Genomic DNA, 24,780 nt, shown 5'->3' with positions numbered 1-24,780 from the left:
GGATTAGGATTAGGGTTAGGGTTAGGGTTAGTGTGAGGGTTAGGGTTAGTGTTAGGCTTAGGGATAGGCTGAGGGTGAGGGTGAGGGTGAGCGTTAGGGTGAGTTTTATGGTTAGGGTTATGGGGAGGGTTAGAGTTAGGGTTATGTTGAGGCTGAGGGAGCGGGGTAGGGTTAGGGTTAGTTTTAGGATTAGGGTAAGGGATAGGGTGAGTGTGAGGGTTAAGTTTAGGGTTAGGGTTAGGCTTAGGGTTATGCTGAGGTTGAGGGTGAATGTGAGGGTTAGGGTTACGGTGAGGGTGAGGGTTAGGTTTAGGGTTAGGGTGAGTGCTAGGATGAGGTTTAATGTTAGGATTAGGTTTAGGGTGAGGGTTAGTCTGAGGGTTATGGTGAGTTTTAGGTTTATGCATAGGGTTAGGTTTAGGATTAACGTTAGGTTGAGGGTGAGTGTGAGAGTTAGGGTTAGTGTTAGGCTTAGGGATAGGGTTAGGTTTAGGATTAGGGTTAGGATTAGGGTTACGGTGAGTGTTACAGTTAGGGTTAGGGCTAGGGTTATTGTTAGTGTGATGGTTAGGGTTAAGTTTGTGGTGAGGGTAAGTCTTAGGGTGAGGGTAAGAGTTATGTTTAGGGTTAGGGTTAGGGTTAGGTTTAGTGTTATTGTTAGGTTTAGGGTTAGAGTTACAGTGAGTTTGAGGGTGATGGTGAGGGTTAGGGTTAGTGTGACCTTTAGGTTGAGGTGTAGGGTTAGGGGTAAGTTGAGGGTGAGGTTTAGGGTTAGATTTAGGGTTAGGGGGAGTGTTAGGGTGAGGTTTAGGGTTAGGGTTAGTGTTAGGGTGAGGGTGAGGGTTATGTTGAGGTTAGGGATAGGGTTAGATTTAGGATTAGGTTTAGGGTGAGGGTGAGTGTGAGGTTTAGGGTGAGGGTTAGGGTGATGGTAAGTGTTAGGGTGAGGGTTTGGTTTAGGGTGAGGGTTATGGTTAGGGTGATGTTTTGGATTAGGGTTAGGGTGAGTTTTAGGATTTGGGTAAGTGTTAGAGTGAGGGTGAGGGTGAGGGTGAGGTTTAGGGTTAGAGTTAGGGTTCTGGTGAGGGTTAGGTTGAGATTTAGGGTTAGTGTTAGGGTTAGGGTTACAGTGAGAGTTTGAGGGAGGGTAAGGGTTAGGGTTAGGGTTATGGTTAGTGTTAGCGTTAGGGTTAGGGTGAGGGTGAAGTTTAGGTTTAGAATTAGGGTTAGGGTGAGGCTGAGGGTGAAGGTGAGGATTAGGGTTAAGGTTAGGATTTGGATTATGGTTATGGTTAGGGTGAGTGTGAGGGTTAGCATTAGGGTTAGGGTTAGCCTTAGGTTTAGGTTGAGGGTGAGGGTGAGGGTGAGGGTTAGGGTAACTTTGAGGGTTAGGGTTAGGGTTAGGGTGAGGTTTAGTGTTAGGTTTAGGGTTATGGTGAGAGTGAGGATTAGATTGAGGATTATTGTTAGGGTTAGTGTGAGGTTTAGGGTGAGGATGAGAGTTAGGGTTATGGTGAGGGCTAGGGTGAAGGTAAGGTTTAGGGATGGTGTTAGGGTGAGGTTTAGGGTTAAGGTGATGATTAGGGTTAGTGTGAGGGTTAGTGTTAGGGTGAGGGTAAGTGTTATAATGAGGGTAAGTGTTAGGGTAAGTTTAGGGTTAGGCTTTCGGTTACTGTGAGGGTGAGGGTTAGGGTTATGGTTCGGATGAGGTTTAGGGATAGTGTTAGTGTTAGGTTTAGGGTGAGGTTTAGGATTAGGGTTAGGGTTAGGGTTAGGGTGAGGGTGAAGTTTAGGTTTAGAATTAGGGTTAGGGTGAGGCTGAGGGTGAAGGTGAGGATTAGGGTTAGGGTTAGGATTTGGATTAGGGTTAGGTTTAAGGTGAGTGTGAGGGTTAGTTTTAGGGTTAGGTTTAGCCTTAGGTTTAGGCTGAGGGTGAGAGTGAGGGTTAGGGTTAGTTTGAGGGTTAGGGTTAGGGTGAGGTTTAGTGTTAGGGTTAGGGTTAGGGTTATGGTGAGGTTGAGGTTTAGATTGAGGATTAGTGTTAGGGTTAGTGTGAGGCTTAGGGTGAGGATGAGAGTTAGGTTTAGGGTGAGGGCTAGAGTGAGGGTAAGTTTTAGGGTTAGTGTTAGGGTGAGGTTTAGGGTTAAGGTGATGATTAGGGTTAGTGTGAGGGTTAGTGTTAGGCTGAGGGTAAGTGTTAGGGTGAGGTTTTGGGTTAGGGTTATTGTTAGCGTTAGGGTTGGGGTTACAGTTACTGTGAGGGTGAGTGTGAGGGTTAGGGTTATGGTTTGGATGAGGTTTAGGGATAGGTTTAGGGTTAGGTTTACGGTGAGGTTTAGGGTTAGGGTTAGGGTTAGGGTGAGGCAGAAGTTGAGGGTTAGGGTTAGGATTAATGTTAGGGTTAGGCTTAAGGTGAGGGTTAGGTTGAGGGTGAGGGTTAGGTTTAGGGTTAGGATTAAGATTAGGGTTAGGGTTAGGGTGAGTGTGAGGGTTAGGGTTAGGGTTAGGCTTAGGCTTAGGCTGAGGGTGAGGGTGAGGGTTCGGGTTCGGGTTCGGGTGAGTGTTAGGGTTAGGGTTTTGTGGAGACTTAGGATTAGGTTTAGCGTTTTGATTAGGGTTAGGGTGAGGGCTAGGGTGAGGGTGAGGTTTAGGGTTAGGGTTAGGGTGAGGTTTAGGTTTAGTGTTAATGTTAGGGTGAGGGTGAGGTTTAGGGTTAGAGTTAGAGTTAAGTTGAGGCTGAGGGTGCGGGGTAGGGTTAGTTTTAGTTTTAGGATTAGGGTAAGGATAGGGTGAGTGTGAGGGTTAAGTTTAGGGTTAGAGTTAGGCTTAGGTTTATGCTGAAGTTGAGGGTGAATGTGAGGGTTAGGGTTAGGGTCAGGGTGAGGGTTAGGTTTAGGGTTAGCGTGAGTGCTAGGATGAGGTTTAGGGTTAGGATTAGGGTTAGGGTGAGGGTTAGTCTGAGGGTTATGGGGAGTTTTAGGTTAAGGCCTAGGGTTAGGTTTAGGATTAGCGTAAGGTTGAGGGTGAGTGTGAGAGTTAGGGTTAGGATTAGGCTTAGGGATAGGGTTAGGTTTAGGATTAGGGTTAGGGTTAGAGTTATGGTGAGTGTTACAGTTAGGTTTAGGGCTAGGGTTATTGTTAGTGTTATGGTTATGGTTAAGTTTGTGGTGAGGATGAGCCTTAGGTTGAGGGTAAGGGTTATGTTTAAGGTTAGGGTTAGGGTTAGGTTTAGTGTTATTGTTAGGTTTAGGGTTAGAGTTACAGTGAGTTTGAGGGTGATGGTGAGGGTTATGGTTAGTGTGACCTTTAGGTTGAGGTGTAGGGTTAGGGTTTGGGGTAGGTTGAGGGTGAGGTTTAGTTTTAGAGTTAGGGTTAGGGGGAGTGTTAGGGTGAGGTTTAGGGTTAGGGTTAGTGTTAGGGTGAGGGTGAGGGTTAGGTTGAGGTTTAGGGATAGGGTTAGATTTAGGATTAGGGTTAGGGTGAGGGTGAGTGTGAAGTTTAGGGTGAGGGTTAGGGTAATGGTAAGTGTTAGGATGAGCGTTTGGTTTAGGGTGAGGGTTATGTTTATGGTGAGGGTTTGGATTAGGGTTAGGGTGAGTTTTAGGATTTGGGTAAGTGTTAGAGTGAGGATGAGGGTGAGGTGAGCTTTAGGGTTAGAGTTAGGGTTCTGGTGAGGGTTAGGTTGAGGTTTAGGGTTAGAGTTAGGGTTAGGGTTACAGTGAGAGTTAGAGGGAGGTTAAGGTTTAGGGTTAGGGTTATGGTTAGTGTTAGCGTTAGGGTTAGGGTGAGGGTGAATTTTAGGTTTAGAATTAGGGTTAGGGTGAGGCTGAGGGTGAAGGTGAGGATTAGGGTTAGGGTTAGGATTTGGATTAGGTTTAAGGTTAGGGTGAGTGTGAGGGTTAGGGTTAAGGTTCGGGTTAGCCTTAGGTTTAGGCTGAGGGTGAGGGTGAGGGTGAAGTTTAGGGTTAATTTGAGGGTTAGGGTTAGGGTTAGGGTGAGGTTTAGTGTTAGGGTTAGGGTTAGGTTTAGGGTTATGGTGAGGGTAAGGATTAGATTGAGGATTATTGTTAGGGTTAGTGTGAGGTTTAGGGTGAGGATGAGAGTTAGGGTTAGGGTGAGGCCTAAAGTGAAGGTAAGGTTTAGGGATAGTGTTAGGGTGAGGTTTAGGGTTAAGGTGATGATTAGGGTTAGTGTGAGGGTTAGTGTAAGGGGAGGGTAAGTGTTATGATGAGGGTACCTGTTAGGGTGAGGGTTTAGGTTAGGGTTACAGTTACTGTGAGGGTGAGGTGAGGGTTAGTGTTATGGGTCGGATGAGTTTTAGGGATAGGGTTAGGGTTAGGGTTAGGGTTAGGTTTCGGGTTAGAGTTAGGGTTAGAGTGAGGCAGAAGTTGAGGGTTAGGGTTAGGATTAAGGTGAGCATTAGGTTGAGGGTGAGGGTTAGGTTTAGGGTTAGGATTAGGATTAGCGTTAGGGTTAGGGTGAGTGTGAGGGTTAGGCTTAGGGTTAGGCTGAGGGTGAGGGTGAGGGTGAGGATGAGGGTGAGGATGAGGATTAGGTGAGGTTTAGGGTTAGGGTTATGGTGAGGGTTAGGTTTAGGTTTAGGGTTAGTATTAGGGTTAGGGTGAGGGCTAGTGTGAGGGTAAGGTTTACTGTTAGGGTTAGGGTGAGGTTTAGGTTTAGTGTTAGGGTTAGGGTGAGGGTGAGGTTTTGGGTTAGAGTTAGGGTTAAGTTGAGGCTGAGGGTGCAGGGTAGGGTTAGGGTTAGGTTTAGGATTAGGGTAAAGGATAGGGTGATTGTGAGGGTTAAGTTTAGGTTTAGGGATAGGCTTAGGGTTATGTTGAGGTTGAGGGTGAGGCTGAGGTTTAGGGTTAGGGTGAGGTTGAGGATTAGGTTTAGGGTTAGGGTAAGTGCTAGGATGAGTTTTAAGGTTAGGATTAGGGTTAGGGTGAGGGCCAGTGTAAGTGTTATGGTGAGGGTTAGGTTTAGGCTAGCGTTGGTTTAGAATTAGGGTTAGGTTGAGGGTGAGTGTGAGGGTTAGGGTTAGGGTTAGGCTTAGGGATAGGGTTAGGTTTAGGATTAGGTTTAGGGTTAGGGTTATGGTGAGGGTTATGGTTACAGTTAGGGCTATGGTTATTGTTAGTGTTATGGTTAGGGTTAAGTTTGTGGTGAGGGAAAGGCTTAGGGTGAGTTTTATGGTTATGTTTACAGTTAGTTTTAGGGTTAGAGTTACAGTGAGTTTGAGGGTGAAGTTGAGGTTTAGAGTTAGTGTGACCTTTAGGTTGAGGTTTAGGTTTAGGGTTAGGGGTAGGTTGAGGGTGAGGTTTAGGGTTAGGGGGAGTATTAGGGTGAGGTTTAGGGTTAGGGTTAGTGTTAGGGTGAGGGTGAGGGTTAGGTTGAGGTTTAAGGTGAGGGTTAGGGTGATGGTAATTGTTAGGGTGAGGGTTTGGTTTAGGGTGAGGTTTATGGTTAGGGTGATGGTTTGGATTAGGGTTAGGCTGATTTTTACGATTTGGGTAAGTGTTAGAGTGAGGGTTAGGGTGAGGGTGAGGTTTAGGTTTAGAGTTAGGGTTCTGGTGAGGGTTAGGTTGAGGTTTAGGGTTAGTGTTAGTGTTAGTGTTACGGTGAGAGTTAGGGGGAGGGTTAGGGTTATGGTTATGGTTAGTGTTAGCGTTAGGGTTAGGGTGAGGGTGAGGTTTAGGTTTAGATTTAGGGTTAGGGTGAGGCTGAGGGTGAAGGTGAGGAATAGGTTTCGGGTTAGGATTTGGATTAGGGTTAGGGTTAGGGTGAGTGTGAGCGTTAGGGTTAGGTTTAGGGCTAGCCTTAGGTTTAGGCTGAGGGTGAGGGTGAGGGTGAGTGTTAGGGTTCGTTTGAGGGTTAGGGTTAGGTTTAGGGTGAGGTTTAGTGTTAGGGTTAGGGTTAGATTTAGCGTTAGGGTGAGGCTGAGGTTTAGGTGTAGAGTTAGGGTTAGGCTGAGGATTAGGGTGAGTGTTAGGGTTAAGGTGAGTGTGAGGGTTAGGTTTAGGGTGGGAGTTAGGGTTCGGTTAAGTTTAGGGTTAGAGTGAGGGTTAGGGTAAGTGTTATGGTGAGCGTGAGGGTTATTGTTAGGTTGAGGGTTAGGGTTAGGTTTAGGGTGAGGGTTAGTGTTAGGGTTAGTGTTAGAGTTAGGGTTAGGTTGAGTGTTAGGTTGATGTTGAGGGTTAGGCTTATGATTACGATTAGGATTAGGGTAAGGGTTAGGGTGAGTGTGACGTTTAGGGTTACGGTTAGGGTTAGTCTTAGTCTTAGGCTGTGGGTGAGGGTGAGGGTGAGGGTTAGGGTTAGTGTGAGGGTTATGGTTAGTGTTAGGGTTCGGTTAAGTTTAGGGTTAGAGTGAGGGTTAGGTTTAGGGTTAGGGTTAGGGTTAGGGTTAGGGTGATGTTTAGGATTAGGGTTAGAATTAGTGTTCTTATTGAGGTTAGGGTTAGGGTTATGGAGAGGGTGAGGGTGAGGGTGAAGTTGAGGGTTAGGGTTAGGGTTAGGGTGAGTTTAGGGTTAGGATTAGGGTTATGGTGAGGGTGAGGTTTAAAGTTAGATTTAGGGTTAGTTGGAGTGTTAGGTCGAGGGTTAGGGTTAGGGTTATTGTTAGGGATAAGTTTTGGGTGACGGTTAGGTTGAGGTTTAGTGTTAGGGTTAGGGTTAGGTTTAGGATTAGCTTTAGGCTGAGCGTGAGGGTGGGGGTGAGGTTTAGGGTTAGGGTGATGGTTAGGGTTAGGGTTAAGGTGAGGGTTAGGATTAGGATTAGGGTTAGGGTGATTGCTAGGGTGAGGGTCAGAGTTAGGTTAAGTGTTAGGCTTAGGGATAGGTTTAGGCTGAGCGTGAGTTTGAGGGTGAGGGTTAGGGTTAGGTTGATGGTTAGGTTTACGGTTTGGGTGAGGGTTAGGATGAGGTTTAGGGTTAGGGTGAGGATGATGGTAAGAGTAAAGTTGAGGGTTTAGCTGAGCGTGACGGTTAAGATAAGGGTGAGGTTTAGGGTTAGGCATAGGGTTAGGGTGAGGGTTAGATTGGGGATTAGGGTTAGAGTTAGGGTTAGTGTGAGGTTTAGGGTGAGGATGAGTGTTAGGGTTAGGGTGAGGTTCTAGGGTTAGAATTAGGTTTAGGGTGAGGTCTAGGGTGAGGGTGAGGGTTAGAGTTAGGGTTTGGGTTAGGATGAGGTTTAGCATTAGGGTGATGGTTAGGTTTAGTGTTAGGGTTAGTGTTAGGGTTAGGGTTAGTGTTATGGTTAGGGTAAGTGTTAGGGTGATGGATAGGGTTAGGGTGAGGGTTATGGTTAGTGTGAGGGTTAGATTGGGGATTAGGCTTAGAGATAGGGTTAGTGTGAGTTTTATGATGAGGATGAGTGTTAGGTTTATGGTGAGGGTTAGGGTTAGGTTTAGGGTTAGGGTTAAGGTTAGGGTGAGGGTTAGGTTGAGGTTTAGGGTTAGGGTTATTGTTAGGGTTAGGATTAGGGTTAGGGTGAGGTGAGTGTGAGGGTTAGGGTTAGGGTTTGGCTTAGGCTTAGGGTTAGGCTGAGGGTGAAGTTGAGTGTGAGGGTTAGGGACAGGGTTAGGGTGAGGTTTAGTGTTAGGGTAAGGGTTAGAGTTAGGGTTAGGGTGATGATGAGGTTTAGGGGTAGATTTAGGGTTAGGGTGAGGGTGAGGGTTAGGGTAAGGGTTGCGGTGCGGGTGACAGTAAGGGTAAAGATGAGGGTTAAGCTGAGGGTGAGGGTTACGGTAAGGGTGAGGGTTAGGGTTAGGGTTAGGGTTTGGGTTAGGGTTAGGGTTAGGGTGAGGGTTAGATTGAGGGTTAGTGTGAGGTTTAGGGTGAGGATGAGGGTTAGGTTTAGGGTGAGGGCTAGGGTGAGGGTGAGGGTTAGGGTTAGTGTTAGGGTGAGTTTAAGGTTTAGGGTGATGGTTAGGGTTAGTGTGAGCGTTAGTGTTAGCGTTAGGGTTAGTGTTAGGGTGAGGGTATATGTTAGGGTGAGGGTTAATTTTAGGGTTAGGTTTAGGTTTAGGGTCAGAGTTAGAGTTGGGCTTAGTGTGAGGGTGACATTTAGGGTTAGAGTTAGGGTTAGTGTTAGGGTTAGGGATAGGGTGACGTTTAGGGTTAGGGTTAGGCTTAGGGTTAGGATTAAGCTTAGGTGGAGCATGAGGAAGAGGGTTAGGGTTTGGGTTAGGGTGAGGGTTAGGGTTAGGTTTAGGGTGAGGGCTAGTATGAGGGTTAGGTTTAGGGTTAGGGTTAGTGATACGGTTAGGTTTAGGATTTGGGTTAGGGTGAGAGTGAGTGTGAGGGTTAGGGTTAAGGATAGGTTTAGGCTTATGGTTGGGGTGAGGATTAGGGTTAGGGTTTGGGTTAGGCTTAGGTTTAGGGTCAGTGTTAGTGTTAGTTTTAGTGTTACTGTTAGGTTTACAGGGAGGGTTAGGGTTAGGGTTAGGCTTAGGGTTAGGCTGAGGGTTAGGGTGGGGGTGAGGATTAGGGATAGGGTTACTGTTAGGGTGAGGATTATTTTTAGTGTTATGGTTAGGGTTAAGTTTGCAGTGAGGGTGAGGCTGAGAGTGAGGGTTAGGGTTAGGATTAGAGTTAGTGTTATTGTTAAGGATAGGGTTAGAGTTATGGTGAAGTTGAGGATGAGCGTGAGGGTTAGGGTTAGGTAAGGTTTAGGGTAGATTTAGGGTTAGGTTTAGGGTGAGGGTGAGGTTTAGGGTTAGAGTTATGGTTTGCTGGAAAGTTAGGGTGAGGTTTAGGGTTTGGGTTATTGTTAGGGATAGGGTGAGGGTGAGGGTTTGGTTGAGGTTTAGGGATAGGGTTATGTTTAGGATTAGGATTAGGGTGAGCGTGAGTGTGAAGGTTAGCGTGAGGGTTAGGTTTAGGCTTAGCATTAGGCTGAGGGTGAGGGTGGGGGTGAGGATTAGTGTTATTGTTATTGTTAGGGTTAGGGTTAGAGTTACGGTGAGGGTAAGGGTGCGGGTGAGGGTTAGGGTAGGGTTAGGGTGGGGTTTAGTGTTAGGGTTAGGGTTAGGGTTAGGGTGAGGGCGAGGTTTAGGGTTAGATATAGGCTTAGGGTTAGTGTGAGGGTTATGGTTAGGGTTTGGTTTAGGGTGAGGTTGAGGCTGAGGATTAGGGTTAGGTTTAGGGTTAGCGTTAGGGGTAGGGTTAGGGTTAGGGTGAGGTTTAGGGTTAGGGTTAGGGTTACGTTTAGGCTTCGGGTTAGGCTGAATGTGAGGGTGTGGGTGAGGTTAGAGTTAGGATTAGGGTTAGGGTTAGGGTTATTGTTAGTGTTATGGTTAGGGTTAAATTTACAGTGAGGGTGAGGCTGTGGGTGAGGGTTAATGTTACGGTTATGGTTTGGTTTAGGGTTAGTGTTATTCTTAGGGTTAGGGTTAGAGTTACAGTGAGGTTGAGGGTGAGGGTGAGGGTTAGGGTGAGGTTTAGGGTGAGGTTTAGGATTAGGTTTAGGGTTAGGGTTAGGGTGAGGATGAGGTTTAGGCTTAGAGTTAGGGTTTGGGTGAGGGTTAGGTTGAGTTTTAGGTTTAGTGCTAGGGTTAGGGTTATGGTGAGAATTAGGGGGAGGGCTGGTATAGGGTTAGGGTTATGGTTAGTGTTAGTGTTAGGGTTAGTGTGAGGGTGAAGTTCAGCGTTAGAATTAGGGTTAGGGTGAGGCTGAGGGTGAGGGTTAGGATTTGGATTAGGGTTAGGGTTAGGGTGAGTGTGAGGGTTAGGTTAGGGTTAGGGTTAGCCTTAGGTTTAGGCTGAGGGTGAGGGTGAGCGTGAGGGTTAGGGTTAGTTTGAGGGTTAGGGTTAAGGTTAGGATGAGGTTTAGTGTTATGGTTAGTGTTAGATTTAGGGTTAGGGTGAGGGTGAGGTTTAGGGGTAGAGTTAGGGTTAGGATGAGGGTTAGGGTGAGTGTTAGGTTTAGGGTTAGGTTTAGATTTAGCTTTAGAGTTAGAGTGAGGTTGAAGTTTAGGTTTAGAATTAGGTTTAGGTTAAGGCTGAGGGTGAAGGTGAGGATTAGGTTTAGGGTTATTATTGGGATTAGTTTTAGGGTTAGTGTGAGTGTGAGGGTTAGGTTTAGGGTTAGTGTTAGCCTTAGGTTTAGGCTGACGGTGAGGGTGAGAATGAGGGTTAGGGTTAGTTTGAGGGTTAGGGTATAGGGTTAGGGTGAGGGTTAGTGTTAGGGTTAGGGTTAGGTTGTGCGTTAGGTTGAGGTTGAAGGTTAGGCTTAGGTTTACTATTAGGATTAGGGTAAGTTTTAGTGTGAGTGTAATGGTTAGGGTTAGGGTTATGGTGAGGTTTAGGTTTAGGGTTATGGTTAGGGTGAGGGTGAAGTTTAGGGTTAGAGTTAGGGTTAAGTTGACGCTGAGGGTGCAGGGTAGGGTTAGGCTTAGCATTAGGATTAGGGTAAGGGATAGGGTGAGTGTGAGGTTTAGGGTGACGGTTAGGGTGATAGGGTTTTGCTGATGTTTAGGGTGAGGGTGAGGGTTAGTATTAGGGTGAGGGTGAGGGTTTGTATTAGGGTTAGGTTGAGTGCTAGGATGAGGTTACGGTTAGGATTAGTGTTAGGGTTAGGGTGAGGGCTAGTGTGAGGGTTATGATGAGGATTAGGTTTAGGCATAGGGTTAGGTTTAGGATTAGGGTTAGGTTGAGGGTGAGTGGGAGGGTTAGGGTTAGGCTTAGGCTTAGGGATAGGGTTAGGTTAAGGATCAGGGTTAGGGTTAGGGTTACTTTGAGGGTTACTGTTATGGTTAGGGCTAGGGATATTGTTAGTGTTATGGTTAGGGTCAAGTTTGTGGTGAGGGTGAGGCTTAGGGTGAGGGTTATGGTTATGTTTAGGTTTATGGTTAGGGTTAGAGTTACAGTGAGGTTGAGGGTGAGGGTGAGGTTTAGGGTTAGTGTGACCTTTTGGTTGCGATTTATGGTTAGGTTTAGGGGGAGGTTGAGGCTGAGGTTTTGGATTAGAGTTAGGGTTAGTGGGAGTATTAGGGTGAGGTTTAGGGTTGGGATTAGTGTTAGGGTGAGGGTGAGGGTTAGGTTGAAGTTTAGGGATAGGGTTATTTTTAGGATTAGGGTTAGGGTGAGGGTGAGTGTGAGGTTTAGGGTGACGGTTAAGTTGATGATTAGTGTTAGGGTGAGGGTTTGGTTTAGGGTGAGGGTTATGGTTAGGGTGAGGGTTTGGATTAGGGTTAGGGTGAGTTTTAGGTTTTGGGTAAGTAGGTTTTGGGTTAGGTTTAGGGTTAGGGTTAGGGTGAGGGTTAGATTGGGGATTAGGGTTAGAGTTAGGGTTAGTGTGAGGTTTAGGGTGAGGATGAGTGTTAGGGTTAGGGTGAGGGTTAGCGTTAGAATTATGTTTAGGGTGAGGTCTAGGGTGATTGTGAGGGTTAGAGTTAGGGTTAGGGTTAGGATGAGTTTTAGGATTAGGGTGATGGTTAGGGTTAGTGTTAGGGTTAGGGTTAGTGTTAGGGTGAGTGTAAGTGTTAGGGTGATGGGTAGGGTTAGGGTGAGGGTTATGGTTAGTGTGAGGGGTAGATTGGTGATTAGGCTTAGAGTTAGGGTTAGTGTGAGTTTTATGGTGAGGATGACGGTTAGGGTTATGGTGAGGGTTAGGGTTAGGGTTAGTGTTAGGGTTAAGTTTAGGGTGAGGTTTAGTGTTAGGGTGACGTTTAGGGTTAGGATTAAGGTTAGGATGAGTGTGAGTGTGAGGGTTAGGTTTAGGGTTAGGTTTAGGTTTAGGGTTAGGCTGACAATGAGGGTGAGGGTGAGGGTTAGAGTTCGGGTGAGGGTGAGGGTTAGGGTTTGGTTTAGGGTAAGGGCTAGTGTGAGGTTTAGGTTGAGGGTTAGTGTTAGGGATACGGTTAGGTTTAGGATTTGGGTTAGGGTGAGAGTGAGTGTGAGGTTTATGGTTAGGGGTTAGGGTTAGGCTTAGGTTTAGGGAGAGGATTAGGGTTAGGGTTTGGGTAACGGTTGGGTTTAGGGTCAGGGTGGGGGTGAGGATTAGGGTTAGGTTTAGGGTTAAGGTTAGGGTTATTTTTAGTGTTATGTTTAGGGTTAAGTTTGCAGTGAGGGTGAGGATGAGGGTGAGGATTATGGTTAGGGATAGGGTTAGGTTAATATTAGGGTTAGTGTTAATGTTAGGGTTAGGGTTAGACTTATGGTATGGGTGAGGGTGAGGGTGAGGGTTAGGGTTAGGTTTAGGGTGAGGTTTAGAGTTAGGGTTAGGATTAGGGATAGGATGAGGGAGACTTTTAGGGTTAAAGTTAGGTTGAGGGGGAGGGTAAGGGTGAGGGTTAGAGTTAGGGCTAGTGTTAGGGTTAGTGTTAGGTTTAGGGTTAGTGTAAGATTGAGGTTTAGGGTTATGCTTAGGTTTAGGGTTATGATTAGGGTTAGGGAGAGTGTGAGGGTTAGGGTTAGGATTAGGCTAAGGCTAAGGGTTAGCCTGAGGGTGAGGGTGGGTGTGAGGATTAGGCTTAGGGTGATGGTTAGCCTTATGGTTAGGGTGAGAGTTAGGATGAGGGTTAGGGTTAGGATTAGGATTAGGGTGAGGGCTAGGGTGAGGGGAGGTTTAAAGTTAGGGTTAGGCTTAGGCATACTTTTAGGCTGATGGTGATGGTGAGGGTGAGGGTTAGGGTTATGGTGATGGATAGGGTTAGGGTTCCGGTTAGGGTGATCGTGTCAGTAAGAGTAAAGTTGAGGGTTGGGCTAAGGGTGAGGGTTACTTTAAGGGTGAGGGTTAGTGTTACGTTGAGGGTTATGATAAGGGTTAGGTTTAGGGTTAGGGTTAGATTGGGGATTAGGGTTAGGGTAATTGTGAGGCTTAGGGTGTGGATGAGGGTTAGGGTTAGAATTAGGGTTTGGGTGAGTTCTAGCGTGAGAGTAAGGGATAGGGTTAGGGTTAAGTTTATGGTGAGGTTTAGAGTGAGGGGTAAGTTTAGGTTTAGGGTGAGGGTTAGGTTTAGTATGAGGGTTATGGTTAGGGTGAGGGTGAGGGTGAGGGTAAGGGTTATGGTGAGGGTTACAGTGAGGGTGAGGGTTAGGGTTAGGAATTGGGATAGGGTTAGGTATAGGCTGAGGTTGAGGGTGAGGGAGACGGTGAGGTTTAGGGTTAGGGTTATGTTTAGGGTGAGGTCTAGGGTGAGGGTGAGGGTTAGGGTGAAGGTGAGGGTGATGGTGAGGGTTTTGGTTAGGTAATGGTTAGGGTTAGGGTGAGGATTAGTTGAGGGTTAGGGTAAGGGTGAGGTTGAGATTTAGGGTGTCGGTGAGAGTTAGGGTTAGGGTGAGGGTTAGGGTGATGGTGATGTTTAGGGTTAGGTAGAAGGTTAGGGTTAGGGTTAGGTGAGGGTTAGTGTTAGGGTTAGGGTTAGGGTGAGGGTTAGGATTAGGTTTAGGGTTAGGGTGAGGTTTAGGGTGAGGGTGAGGGTTAAGTTTAGGGTTAGGTTTGTGGTGTGGGTAAGTGATAGCATGAGGGTTCGGCTGAGTGTTTGACTTAGCATTACGGTTAGGGTGAGGGTTAGGTTGAGGATTAGGATGAGTTTTAGGGTTAGGGTGAGGGTTAGCATTAGGCTTAGCTTGAAGGCGACAGTGAGAGTGACAGGGTTAGAGTTACGGTGAGGGTTCGGTTAATGTGAGGTTTAGGGTGAGGATGAGGTTAAGTGTTAGGATGAGGGTTAGGATGAGGGTGAGGGTTAGGGTTAGGGTTTGGGTTAGGGTGTGGGTTAGGGTGATGGTTAGGGTTAGGGTTATTCTTAGGGTTAGGGTGAGGGTTAGGCTGAGGGTTAGGTTTAGGATTAGGGTGAGGTTTAGGGTCAGGATTAGGGTGAGGGTGAGGGTTAATGTTCGGGTGAGGGTTAGGGTTGTTATTAGGGTTACGGTCAGATTTAGGGTGATGGTCAGGTTTAGGGTGAGGGTTAGGGTAAGGGTTAGAGTTAGGGTTAAGGTCAGGGTTAGGGTAAGGGGTAGGGTTACGGTTAGGGTGAGTGTTAGGTTTAGTGTGAGTGTTAGGTTAGGGTTAGGGTTAGGATTAGTGTGAGGGTTAGAATTAGCTGACCGTCAGGGTGAGGGTGAGGTTTAGGGTTAGGAATAGTGATAGGATTAGTGTAAAGCTGAGTGTGAGGGTGAGGTTTAGGGTTAGGGTTAGGGTGAGGGCTTGGGTGAGGTTTAGGGTAAAGTTGAGGGTGAGAGTGATGGTAAGGGTAAAGGTGAGGGTTAGGCTGAGGGTGAGGGTTAAGATAAGGTGAGGGTTAGGGTTAGGGTGAGGGTTAGATTGAGGATTAGGTTTAGGGTTAGTGTGAGGTTTATTGTGAGGTTCAGGGTTAGGGTTTGGTTGAGGGTTAGGGTTAGAATTAGGGTTAGGTTGAGGGCCAGTGTGAGAGTGAGGTTTAGGTTAGGTTTAGGGTTAAGGTTAGGGTGAGGTTTAGGGGTACTGTGAGGGTTAGGATTAGTGTGATGGTTAGTGTTAGAGTTAGGGTTACTTTTAGGGTGAGGGTAAGTGTTAAGGTGAGGGTTTGGGTTAGGGTGAGGGTTATGTTTAGGGTGAGGGTTAGCGCTAGGGTTAGGGTTATTGTTAGGGTTAGGATTATGATTAGGGTTAGCATGAGGGTGAGTGTGTGGTTTAGGGTTAGGTTTAGGTTTAGGCTTAAAGTTAAGCTGAGGGTGAGGTTGAGGCTGAGGGTTAGGGTTAGGGTTAGTGTTAGGTTTAGGGTGAGGGTGAGGGTTAGGTTTAGGGTGAGGTTTAGGGTTAGGGCTTGGATTAGGATTAGTGTTAGTGTGAGGGTGAGTGTGAGTGTTAGGGTTAGGTTTAGGCTGAGGCTTAGGCTTAGGTTTAGGCTGAGGGTGAGGGTGGGAGTTAAGGTGAGGGTGAGGGTGAGCTTTAAGGTTAGAGTTAGGGTTAGTGTGAGAGTTAGTGTTAGGATTGGTGTTAGGGTAAGAGTTAGGGTGAGGGTTAGGGTGAGGGTTATGGTTAGGGATAGGGTTAGATTTAGGATTAGGGTTAGGGTGAGTGTGAGTGTGAGGGTTAATGTTAGGGTGAGGGTTAGGGTTAGGCTGAGGGTGAGGTTGAGGGTTAGGATTAGGTTGAGGGTTAGAGTTAGGTTTAGGGTGAGGGTTAGGATGAGGTATAGGGTTAGGTTGAGAGCTAGGGTGAGGGTTAAGATTAGAGTTAGGTTTAGGGTGAGGTTTAAGTTTTGGGTTAGGTTTAGGGTTTGGGTCAGGGTTACGGTTAGGGTTACGGTGAGGGTGAGGGTTAGGGTTAGGTTGAGGGTTAGGGTTAGAGTTAGGTTAGGGTGAGGTTTGTGGTTAGGGTTAGGGTGACGGTTACCGATGAGGGTTATGGTTAGGATTAGGGTTATGTTGCTTGCTAGGGTGAGGGTGAGGGTTAGGGTTAGTGTTAGGTTTGGGTTAGGGTAGGCTGAGGGTGAGAGTGGGGGTTAGGAATAGGTTTTGGGTGATGGTTAGGGTTAGGGTTAGGGTGAGAGTGAGGATCAGAGTAAGGGTTAGGATTAGGTTTGGGGTGAGGGCTAGGGTGAAGGTGAGGGTTATGGTTAGGCTTAGGCTTAGGCTTAGGTTTAGCTTGAGGGTGAGGGTGAGGGTGAGGGATAGGGTTAGGGTGATGGATAGGGTTAGGTTTAGGCTGAGTGTTAGGATGAGGGTTAGGGTTAGGGTGAGGCTTAGGGTGAGCATGACGGTAACAGTAAAGGTGAGGTTTAGGCTGAGGGTGAGTGTTCCCCTAAGGGTGAGTGTTAGGATTAGGGTGAGGGTTAGTGTAAGGGTTAGGGTGAGGGTTAGGGTGAGGGTGAGGGTTAGATTGAGGAGTAGGGTTAGGGTTAGTGTGAGGTTTAGGGTGAGGATCATTGTTAGAGTTAGGGTGAGGGTTATGTTTAGAATTAGGGTTAGGGAGAGGGCTAGTGTGAGGGTTAGGATTAGGATTAGGGTTATGGTGAGGGTGTGGGTTAGGGTTAGGGTGTGGTTTAGGATTAGGGTGAGAGTTACTGTTACTGTGAGTGTTAGGGTTAGGGTAAGGGTGAGGGTAAGTGTTAGGGTGAGGGTTAGGGTTAGGGTGAATGTTATGGTTATGGTGAGGTTTAGGGTTAGGTTTAGGGTTATTGTTAGGTTTAGGGTTAAGTTTACAGTGAGGGTGAGTATGAGGGTTAGGGTTAGGGTGAGGATTAGGGTTAGGTTTAGGGTTTGAGTTAGGGTTAGGGTGAGTGTGAGGTTTAGGGTTAGAGAGGGTTAGGGTGAGGGTTAGGTTGAGGTTTAGGGTTAGGGTTAGTTTTAGGTTTAGGGTTAGGGTGAGGGTTAGTGTGAAGGGAAGGGTTAGGTTTATGTTTAGGACTAGGGTTAGGGTGAGGGTGAGTGTGTGGGTTAGGTTTAGGGTTATGTTTAGGCTTAGGGTTAGGCTGAGGTAGAGGTTAAGTGTGAGGGTTAGGGTTAGGGTGCTGGTTAGGGTTAGGGTTAGGGTTAGAGTTAGCCTTAAGGTGAGGTTTAGTGTTAGGGTTAGAGTTTGGGTGAGGGATAGGGTTAGAGTTATGGTGAGGCTTACGGTTAGGCTTAGGATTAGGCTTAGGTTTAGGCTGAGTGGGAAGGTGGGGTTAAGGATTAGGGTAAGGGTTAGGTTTAGCGTTATTGTTAGTGTTATGTTTAGGGTAAAGTTTGTGGTGAGGGTGAGGCTGAGGGTGAGTGTTATGGTTATGGTTATGGTTAGGGTTAGGGTAAGTGTTATTGTTACGGTTAGAGTTAGAGTTACGGTGAAGTTGAGGTTGAGGGTGAGGGTAAGGTTTATGGTGAGGTTTAGGGTTAGGTTTAGTGTTAGGGTTAGGGTGAGGGTGAGGTTTAGGGTTAAAGTTAGGGTTAGCTGGAGGGTTAGGGTGAGGTTTAGGGTTAGGTTTAGCGTTGGGGTTAGGGTGAGGGTGAGGGTTAGTATGAGGTTTAGAGATATGTTTAGGGTTAGGATTAGGGTTAGGGTGAGGGTGAGTGTAAGGGTTAGGGTGAGGGTTAGGCTTAGGCTTAGTGTTATGCTGAGGGTGAGTGTGGGTGTGAGGATTAGGGTTAGGGTGATGGTTAGCATTAGGGTTACTGTTTTTGTTAGGGTCAGGGTTAGAATACCGGTGAGGGTGAGGGTGGGATTTAGGGTTAAGGTTAGGGTTAGGTTTAGGGTGAGGGTGAGGTTTAGGGTTAGATATAGGGTTAGGGGGAGGGTTAGGGTGAGTGTTAGTGTGAGGGTTAGTGTTAGGGTTAGGGTGAGAGTGAGGGTTAGTTTGAGTTTTTGGGTTAGGGTTAGGGTTAGTGTGAGGGTTAGTGTTAGGGTTAGGATTAGTGTTAGCGTCAGGGTAAGTGTTAGGGTGAGGGTTTGGGTCAGGGTGCGGGTTATGATTAGGGTAAGGGTTATGGTTAGGGTTAGGGTGAGGTTTAGGTTTTGGGTTAGGGTTAGAGTTAGGTTTAGGGTGAGGGTGAGGTTTTGGGATAGAATTAGGGTTAGGGTGAGGGTTAGGTTGAGGGTTGGTGTTAGGGTTAGGGTTAGGGTGAGGTTTAGGGTTTGGGTTAGGCTTAGAGTTAAGTTTAGGGTGAGGGTGAGGTTTTGGGTTAGAGTTAGTTTTAGGGTGAGGGTTATGTTGAGGGTTAGTGTTAGGGTTCGTGTTAGGGTTAGGTTTACAGTGAGAGTTAGGGGGAGAGTTAGCTTTAGCGTTAGGGTTAGGGTGAGGGTGAGTGTGGGTGTTAGGGTTAGGTTTAGGGTTAGGCTTAGGGTTAGGTTGAGGGTGAGGCTGAGGGTGTGGTTGAAGGATTACGATGAGGGTTATGTTTAGGGTTAAGTTTAGGGTTAGGGTGAGGGTTAGCATAAGGGCTTTGATGAGGCTGAGGGTTAGCATTAGGTTGAGGGTTAAGGTTAGGGTTAGGGTTAGGGAGAGGGTTCTAATGAAGATTAAGGTTGGGAATAGGGTTAGGGTGAGGGCTAGGGAGAGGGTGGGCATTAGGGTTATTGTTAGGTTGATGTTTAGGATTAGTTAGGGTTAGGGTGAGGGTTAGGATGAGGGTTAGCATTACGGTGAGGGTGTGGGTTAGGGTTAAGGTGAGGGTTGGGGTTAGGACTAGGGTTAGGGTGAGGTTGAGGGCTAGGATTAGGGGTAGGGGTAGGGTTAGGGTTAGAGTTACAGTGAGGGTGAGGGTGAGATTCAGGTTTAGAGTTAGGGTTAGGGTGAGGATTAGTTTGAAGGCAGGTTCAGGGTTAGTGTTAGGGTTAGGGTTAGGGTGAGGATTAAGTTGAGGTTTATTGTTAGGGTTAGGGTTAGAGTTAGTATTAAGGTTAGGGTCAGGGTGAGTGTGAGGTTTAGGGTTCGAGTTAGGCTTAGGCTGAGGGTGAGGATGGGGGTGAGGATTAGTGTTAGGGTGATGGTTAGGATTAGGGTTAGGTTGAGGGGTAGGATGAGGGTTAGGGTTAGGTTGAGGGTTAGGGTGAGGGTTATAGTAAGTGTAAAGGTGAGGGTTAGGCTGAAGGTGAGGGTTAAGATAAGTGTGAGGGTTAGGGTTAGGGTTAGGCTTAGGGTAAGGGTTCGGGTTAAGGTTAGGGTGAGGGTTAGATTGAGGATTAGGGTTAGGGTTAGTGTGAGGATTAGGGTGAGGATGAGGATTAGGGTGAGGGTGAGGGTGAGGGTTAGAATTAGGGTTAGGGTGAGGGCTAGGGTGAGGGTGAGGTTTAGGGTTAGGTTTAGGGTAAGGGTGAGGTTTAGGATTAGGGTAAGGGTTAGGGTTAGTGTGATGGTTAGCGATAGTGTGAGGGTTAGTGTTAGGGTGAGGGTTAGTGTTAGGGTGTGGGTTATGGTTAGGGTGAGGTTTAGGGTTAGGGTTAGAGTTATTGTTACAGTTAGGGTTAGGGTTATGTTTACAGTGAGGGTAAGGGTGAGGGTTAGGTTTGGGGTTAGGATGAGGTTTAGGTTTAGGGTTAGGGTTAGAGTTAGGGTTAGTGTGACGGTGAGGTTTAGGGTTGGAGTTAGGGTTAGTTTTAGGATTAGGTTTAGGGTGAGCATTAGTGTGAGGGTTAGGGTTAGGCTTAAGCTTAGGCTTAGGTTTAGGCTTAGGCCGAGCATGAGGGTGAGGGTTAGGGTTAGGGTTAGGGTGAGGGTTAGGGTGAGGGTAAGGCTGAGGTTTAGGTTTAGGATTAGAGTTAGGGTGAGTGCTAGTGTGAGCATACTGTGAGGGTTAGGGTTAGGTTTAGGATTAGGTGTAGGTTGAGGGTCAGTGTGAGGGTTAGTGTTAGGGTTAGGCTTAGGCTTAGGCTTAGGGTTAGTGTGAGGGTAAAGGTTAGGCTTTGGTTTTGGGGGAGGGGGAGGTTTAGTGTTAGGGTTAGGGTGAGGGTGAGGGTGAGGGTTAGGGTTAGTGTGAGTGATAGGGTTACGGTGAGGGTTATGGTTAGGGTGAGGTTTAGGGTTAGGATTAGGGTTATTGTTACCATTAGGTTTAGGATTACGGTTACGGTGAGGGTAAGGGTGAGGGTTAGGGTTGAGGTTAGGATGAGGTTTAGGTTTAGGATTAGAGTTAGGGTGAGTGGGAGTGTGAGCGTTACTGTGAGGGTTAGGGTTAGGTTTAGGATTAGGTGTAGGTTGAGGGTCAGTGTGAGGGTTAGTGTTAGGGTTAGGCTTAGGCTTAGGCTTAGGCTTATGCCAAGCATGAGGGTGAGGATTAGGGTTAGGGTTAGGGTGAGGGTTAAGGTTAGGGTAAGGGTGAGTGTTAGGATGAGGTTTAGGGTAAGGATTAGTTTTAGGGTGAGAGCTAGGATGAGGGTAAGGGTGAAGGTTAGGTTTAGGGATAGGGTTAGGTTTAGGATTAGGGTTAGGTTGAGGGTGAGGCTGAGGATTAGGGTTAGGTTTAGGATTAGGTTTAGAGTTAGGGTTAGGCTGAGGGTGAGGTTGGGGGTGAAGATTAGGTTTAGGGTTTGGGTTAAAATCAGGGTTATTTTTAATGTTGTGTTTTGGGTTTAGTTTGTGGTGAGGGTGAGCCTGAGGTTGAGGGTTATGGTTAGGGTTAAGCTTAGTCTTAGGGTTAGGTTGAGGGTGAGGGTGGAGGTGAGGAATAGGTTTTGGGTGATAGTTAGGGTGAGTGTTAGGATAAGGCTTAGCGTTAGGATTAGGTTTAGGGAGAGGGCTAGTGTGAGGGTGAGGGTTAGGGTTAGGCTTAGGCTTAGGCTTAGGGTTAGGCTTAGGGTGAGGTTGAGGGTGAGGTTTTGGGTTAGGGTGATGGATAGCGTTAGGGTTAGGCTGAGTGTTAGGATGAGGGTTAGGGTTAGGGTGAGGGTTAGGGTGAGTGTGACGGTAAGAATAAAGGTGAGGGTTAGGCTGAGGGTGAGTGTTCCCCTAAGGGTGAGAGTTAGGATTAGGGTAAGTGTTAGGGTGAGGGTTAGGGTAAGGGTTAGGGTTAGTGTTAGGGTTAGAGTTAGGGTGAGGGTTAGGAGGAGGGTGAGGGTTAGGGTTAGGGTTAGGATTAGGATTAGGGTTAGTGTTAGGGTGAATGCTTAGGTTGGGCTTAGGGATAGGGTTAGGCTTAGCGTTAACCTGAGGGTGAGGGTTACATTTAGGATTCGAGTTAGGGTTAGCGTTTGGGTGAGAGTTAGGGTTTGTGTTAATTTCAGGGTTAGGGTGAGGGTTAGTGTTAGGGTTACAGTGAGTGTTAGGGTTAGGGTTAGGGTGAGAGTCTGGTTTAGGATTATGGTTAGGGTTAGGGTTATTGTTAGTGTTATGGTTAAGGTTAAGTTTACGGTTAGGGTGAGGCTCACGGTGAGGGTTAGGGTTAGGGTTAGGGTGAGGTTTAGGGTTAGGGTTAGAGTTACGGTTAGGGTGAGGGTTTAATTTAGGGTTAGGTTTAGGGTGAGGGTTTGGGTTAGTGTTATTTTTAGGGTTAGGGTTAGAGTTACGGTGAGGGTGAGGGTTGGGTTTAGATTTACGGTGAGGGTTAGGGTGAGGGTGAGGTTTAGTGTTAGAGTTAGTGTTAGGGGGAGGGTTAGGGGGAGGGTTAGGTTTAGGGTTATTGTTAGGGTTAGGGTGAGGGTTAGGTTGAGGTTTAGGGTTAGTGTTAGGGTTGGATTTAGGATTAGGGTTATGGTGAGGATGAGTGTGAGGTTTAGGGTTAGGATTAGGCTTAGGCTTAGTGTTAGGCTGAGGGTGAGGGTGGGTTTGAGGATTAGGTTAAGGGTGATGGTTAGGCTTAGGTTTAGGTTTAGGGTTAGGGTTAGGGTTAGGATTAGGGTTAGGTTGATGTCTAGGGTGAGGGTGAAGGTTACGGTTAGGGAGAGGGTTAGGCTTATGTTTAGAGTTAGGGTTAGAGTTAGGGTTAGGGTGAGAGTGAGGTTTAGGGTTAGAGTTAACTTTTGTGTTAGGGTTAGGGTTAGTGTGAGCATTACTGTGAGGGTTAGGGTTAGGCTTAAGCTTAGGCTTAGGGTTAGGCTTAGGCCGAGCATGAGGGTGAGGGTTAGGGTTAGGGTTAGGATTAGAGTTAGGGTAAGGGTGAGTGTGTGTGTTAGGGTTAGGATTAGGGTTAGGCTTAGGTTTAGGCTGAGGGTGAGGTTGAAGGTGAGGGTTAGGGTTAGGGTTAGTGTTAGGGTTAGGTTTAGGGTTACGGTGAGGATTAGGGTTAGGGTTAGGATTAGGATTAGGGTTAGGTTTAGGGTTAGTGTGAGGGCTAGGGTTAGGTTTAGGGTTAGGCTTAAGGTTAGGCTGAGGGTGAGGATGAGGGTGAGGTTTAGGGTTAGGGTGAGGCTTAGGGTTAGGGTTAGGGTGAGGTTTAGTGTTAGGGTAAGGGTTAGAGTTAGGGTTCGTGTTAGTGTTTGGGTTAGGGTGATGGGGGAGGGCTAGGGTTAGGGTTAAGTTTAGGGTTAGGTTTAGCGGTAGGGTTAGGGTGAGGGTGAAGTTTAGGGTTAGAATTAGGGTTAAGGTGAGGCTGAGGTTTCGGGTTCGGGTTAGGGTGTGGGTTAGTGTTAGGCTTAGGGTTACTGTGAGGGTGAGAGTGAGGGTGAGGGTTAGGGTTAGGGTTAGGATTAGTATTAGGGTTAGGGTTTGGGTGAGTGTGAGGGTTAGTGTTAGGGTTAGGGTTAGGGTTAGGTTTAGGGTTAGTATTAGGGTTAGGTTTAGGGTTAGGGTGAGGGTTAGGTTGAGGGTTAGGATTAGGATTAGGCTTAGGTTTAGGGTTAGTGTGAGGGTTATGGTTAGGGTTAGGGTTAGGCTTAAGTTTAGGCTGAGGGTGAGGGTGAGGGTGAGGTTTAGGGTTAGGGTGAGGCTTAGGGTTAGGGTTAGGGTGAGGTTTAGTGTTAGGGTAAGGGTTAGAGTTAGGGTTAGTGTTAGTGTTAGGGTTAGGGTGATAGTTAAGGGGAGGGCTAGGGTTAGGGTTAAGGTTAGGGTTAGGTTTAGCGGTAGGATTAGGGTGAGTGTGAAGTTTAGGTTTAGAATTAGGGTTAAGGTGAGGCTGAGGGTGAGGGTTAGGGTTAGGTTTGGGGTTAGTGTTAGGTTTAGGGTTAGGGTGAGGTTTATGGTTAGTGTGAGGGTTAGGTTTAGGGTTAGGATTAGGATTAGGGTTAGGGTTAGTGTGAGTGTGAGGGTTAGTGTTAGGGTTAGGGTTAGCCTTAGGTTTATGCTGAGGGAGTGATTGAGTATGCGGTTTAGGTTTAGAGTTATGGTTAGTGTTAGGTTTAGGGTTAGGGTGAGGGTCAGGTTTACAGTTATGCTTGGGCTTAGGCTTAGGCATAGGCTGAGCATGAGTGTGAGGGTTAGGGTTAGGGTGAGGGTTAGGGTGGGGGTGACCGTAAGGGTCAACGTGAGGGTTAGGCTGAGGTTGAAGGTTACTGTAAGGGTCAGGGTTAGGGTTAGGGTGAGGTTTCGGTTTCGGGGTAGAGTGAGGGTGAGGGTTAGATTGAGGATTAGTGTTAGGGTTATGGTGAGGTTTAGGGGGAAGATGGGGGTTAGGGATAGGGTGAGGGTGAAGGTTAGGTTTAGGTTTAGGTTTAGGGTTAGTTTGATGGTTAGCTTAGTGTGAGGGTCAGTGTTAGTGTTAGGGTTTGTGTTAGGGTGAGGGTAAGTGTTAGGGTGTGGGTTAGGGTTAGGGTGAGGGTTAAGGTGAGGGTGAGGGTGAAGGTTAGGTTTAGGGTTAGGATGAGGTTTAGGTTTAGGTTTAGGGTTAGAGTTAGGGTTATGGTGAGAGTGAGGTTTAGGTTTAGAGTTAGGGTTAGTGTTAAGGTTAGGTTTAGGGTGAGTGTCAGGTGTAAGGTTAGCCTTAGGCTAAGGCTTAGGCTTAGGCCGAGCATGACGGTGAGGGTTAGGGTTAGGGTTAGGGTGAGTTTTAGGATGAGGTTTAGGGTTAGGATTAGGGTTAGGGTGAGGGCTATTGTGAGGGTTACGGTGAGGGTTATGTTTAGGGATATGGTTAGGTTTAGGATTAGGGTTAGGGTAGATTGAGTGTGAAGGTTAGGGTTAGGGTTAGGCTTAGGGTTAGGGTGAGTGTTCGGGTTAGGGTTTGTGTTAGGGTGAGGGTGAAGCTTAGGATTAGTGTTAGGTTTAGTGTTAGGGTTAGGTTTAGGTTTAGGGTTAGGTATACGGTGAGGGTTAGGCTTAGGGTTAGGCTGAGGATGAGGGTGGGGGTGAGAATTAGGGTTAGGTTTAGGGTTAGGGTTATTGTTAGTGTTATGGTTAGGGTTAAGATTGCGGTGAGGGTGAGGTTGAGGTTGAGGGATATGGTTAGGGTTAGGGTTAGTGTTAGGGTTAGGGTTTGTGTTATAGTTAGAGGTAGGGTTACAGTTAAGGTGAGGTGGAGGTTGAAGGTGAGGGTGAGGATTAGGCTTAGGGTGCGGTTTAGGGTGAAGTTTAAGTTTAGGGTTGGGGTTAGGGTGAGGGTGAGGTTTAGGTTTAGAGTCAGGGTTTGGGGGAGGGTTAGGATGAGGTTTAGGGTTAGGGTTAGTTTTATTGTTAGGGTGAGGGTGAGTTTTAGGTTTAGGGTTAGGGTGAGGCTTAGGGTTAGTGTCAGGGTGATGTTTAGGGTTAGAGTTAGGATTAGGGTAAGGCTGTGGGTGTGGGTTAGGTTTAGGGTTAATGTTAGGGTTATTGTTAAGTTGAGGGTTAGGGTGAGGGTGAGGGTTAGGGTTAGTGTCAGCATTATGATTAGGGTTAGGGTTATGGTGAGTGTGAGGTTTAGGGTTAGGTTTAGGCTTAGGCTGAGGGTGAGGGTTAGTGTTAGGGTGAAAGTTAATGTTAGGGTTAGGGGGAGGGTTAGGATGAGGGTTAGGGTTAGGGGGAGGTCTAGGTTGAGGGTGAGGTTTATGCTTAGGTTTAGGGTGACGTTTAGGGATAGGGTTAGGGTGAGGATGAGATTTAGGGTTAGAGTTAGGTTTAGTGTTAGGGGTAGGGTTAAGGTGAGGGATAGGGTGAGGGTGAGGGTTAGGGTTAAGTTTAGGAATAGAATTAGGGTTAGAGTTAGGGAGAGTGTGAGCGTTAGTGTTAGGGTTAGGCTTAGGCTTAGGCTTCGACTGAGGCTGAGGGTGAGGGTGAGTGTTAGGCTTAGGGTGAGGGTTAGCGTTAGCGTTAGGGTGAGAGTTAGGGTTTGGGTTAAGTTTAGGGTTAGGATGAGGGGTAGGGTAAAGGTTTCAGTGAGGTTGAGTTTTAGGGTTAGGGTGAGGGTTAGGTTGAGGGTTAGGGTTAGGATTAGGGTGAGGGTGAGGGCTAGGTTGAGGATGAGGTTTAGGATTAGGGTTAGGGTTAAGGTTAGGGTGAGGTTTAGGGTTAGGGTTAGGGTTAGGGTTATGGTGAAAGT

The sequence above is a fragment of the Dipodomys merriami genome, unplaced genomic scaffold (genome assembly GCF_024711535.1).
Source record: "Dipodomys merriami isolate MVZ:Mamm:240054 unplaced genomic scaffold, mDipMer1.0.p SCAF_73, whole genome shotgun sequence".
NCBI classification, from domain to species: domain Eukaryota; kingdom Metazoa; phylum Chordata; class Mammalia; order Rodentia; family Heteromyidae; genus Dipodomys; species Dipodomys merriami.
The sequence above is the reverse complement of the archived record's forward strand: the minus strand, read 5'-3'. Positions refer to the sequence as shown.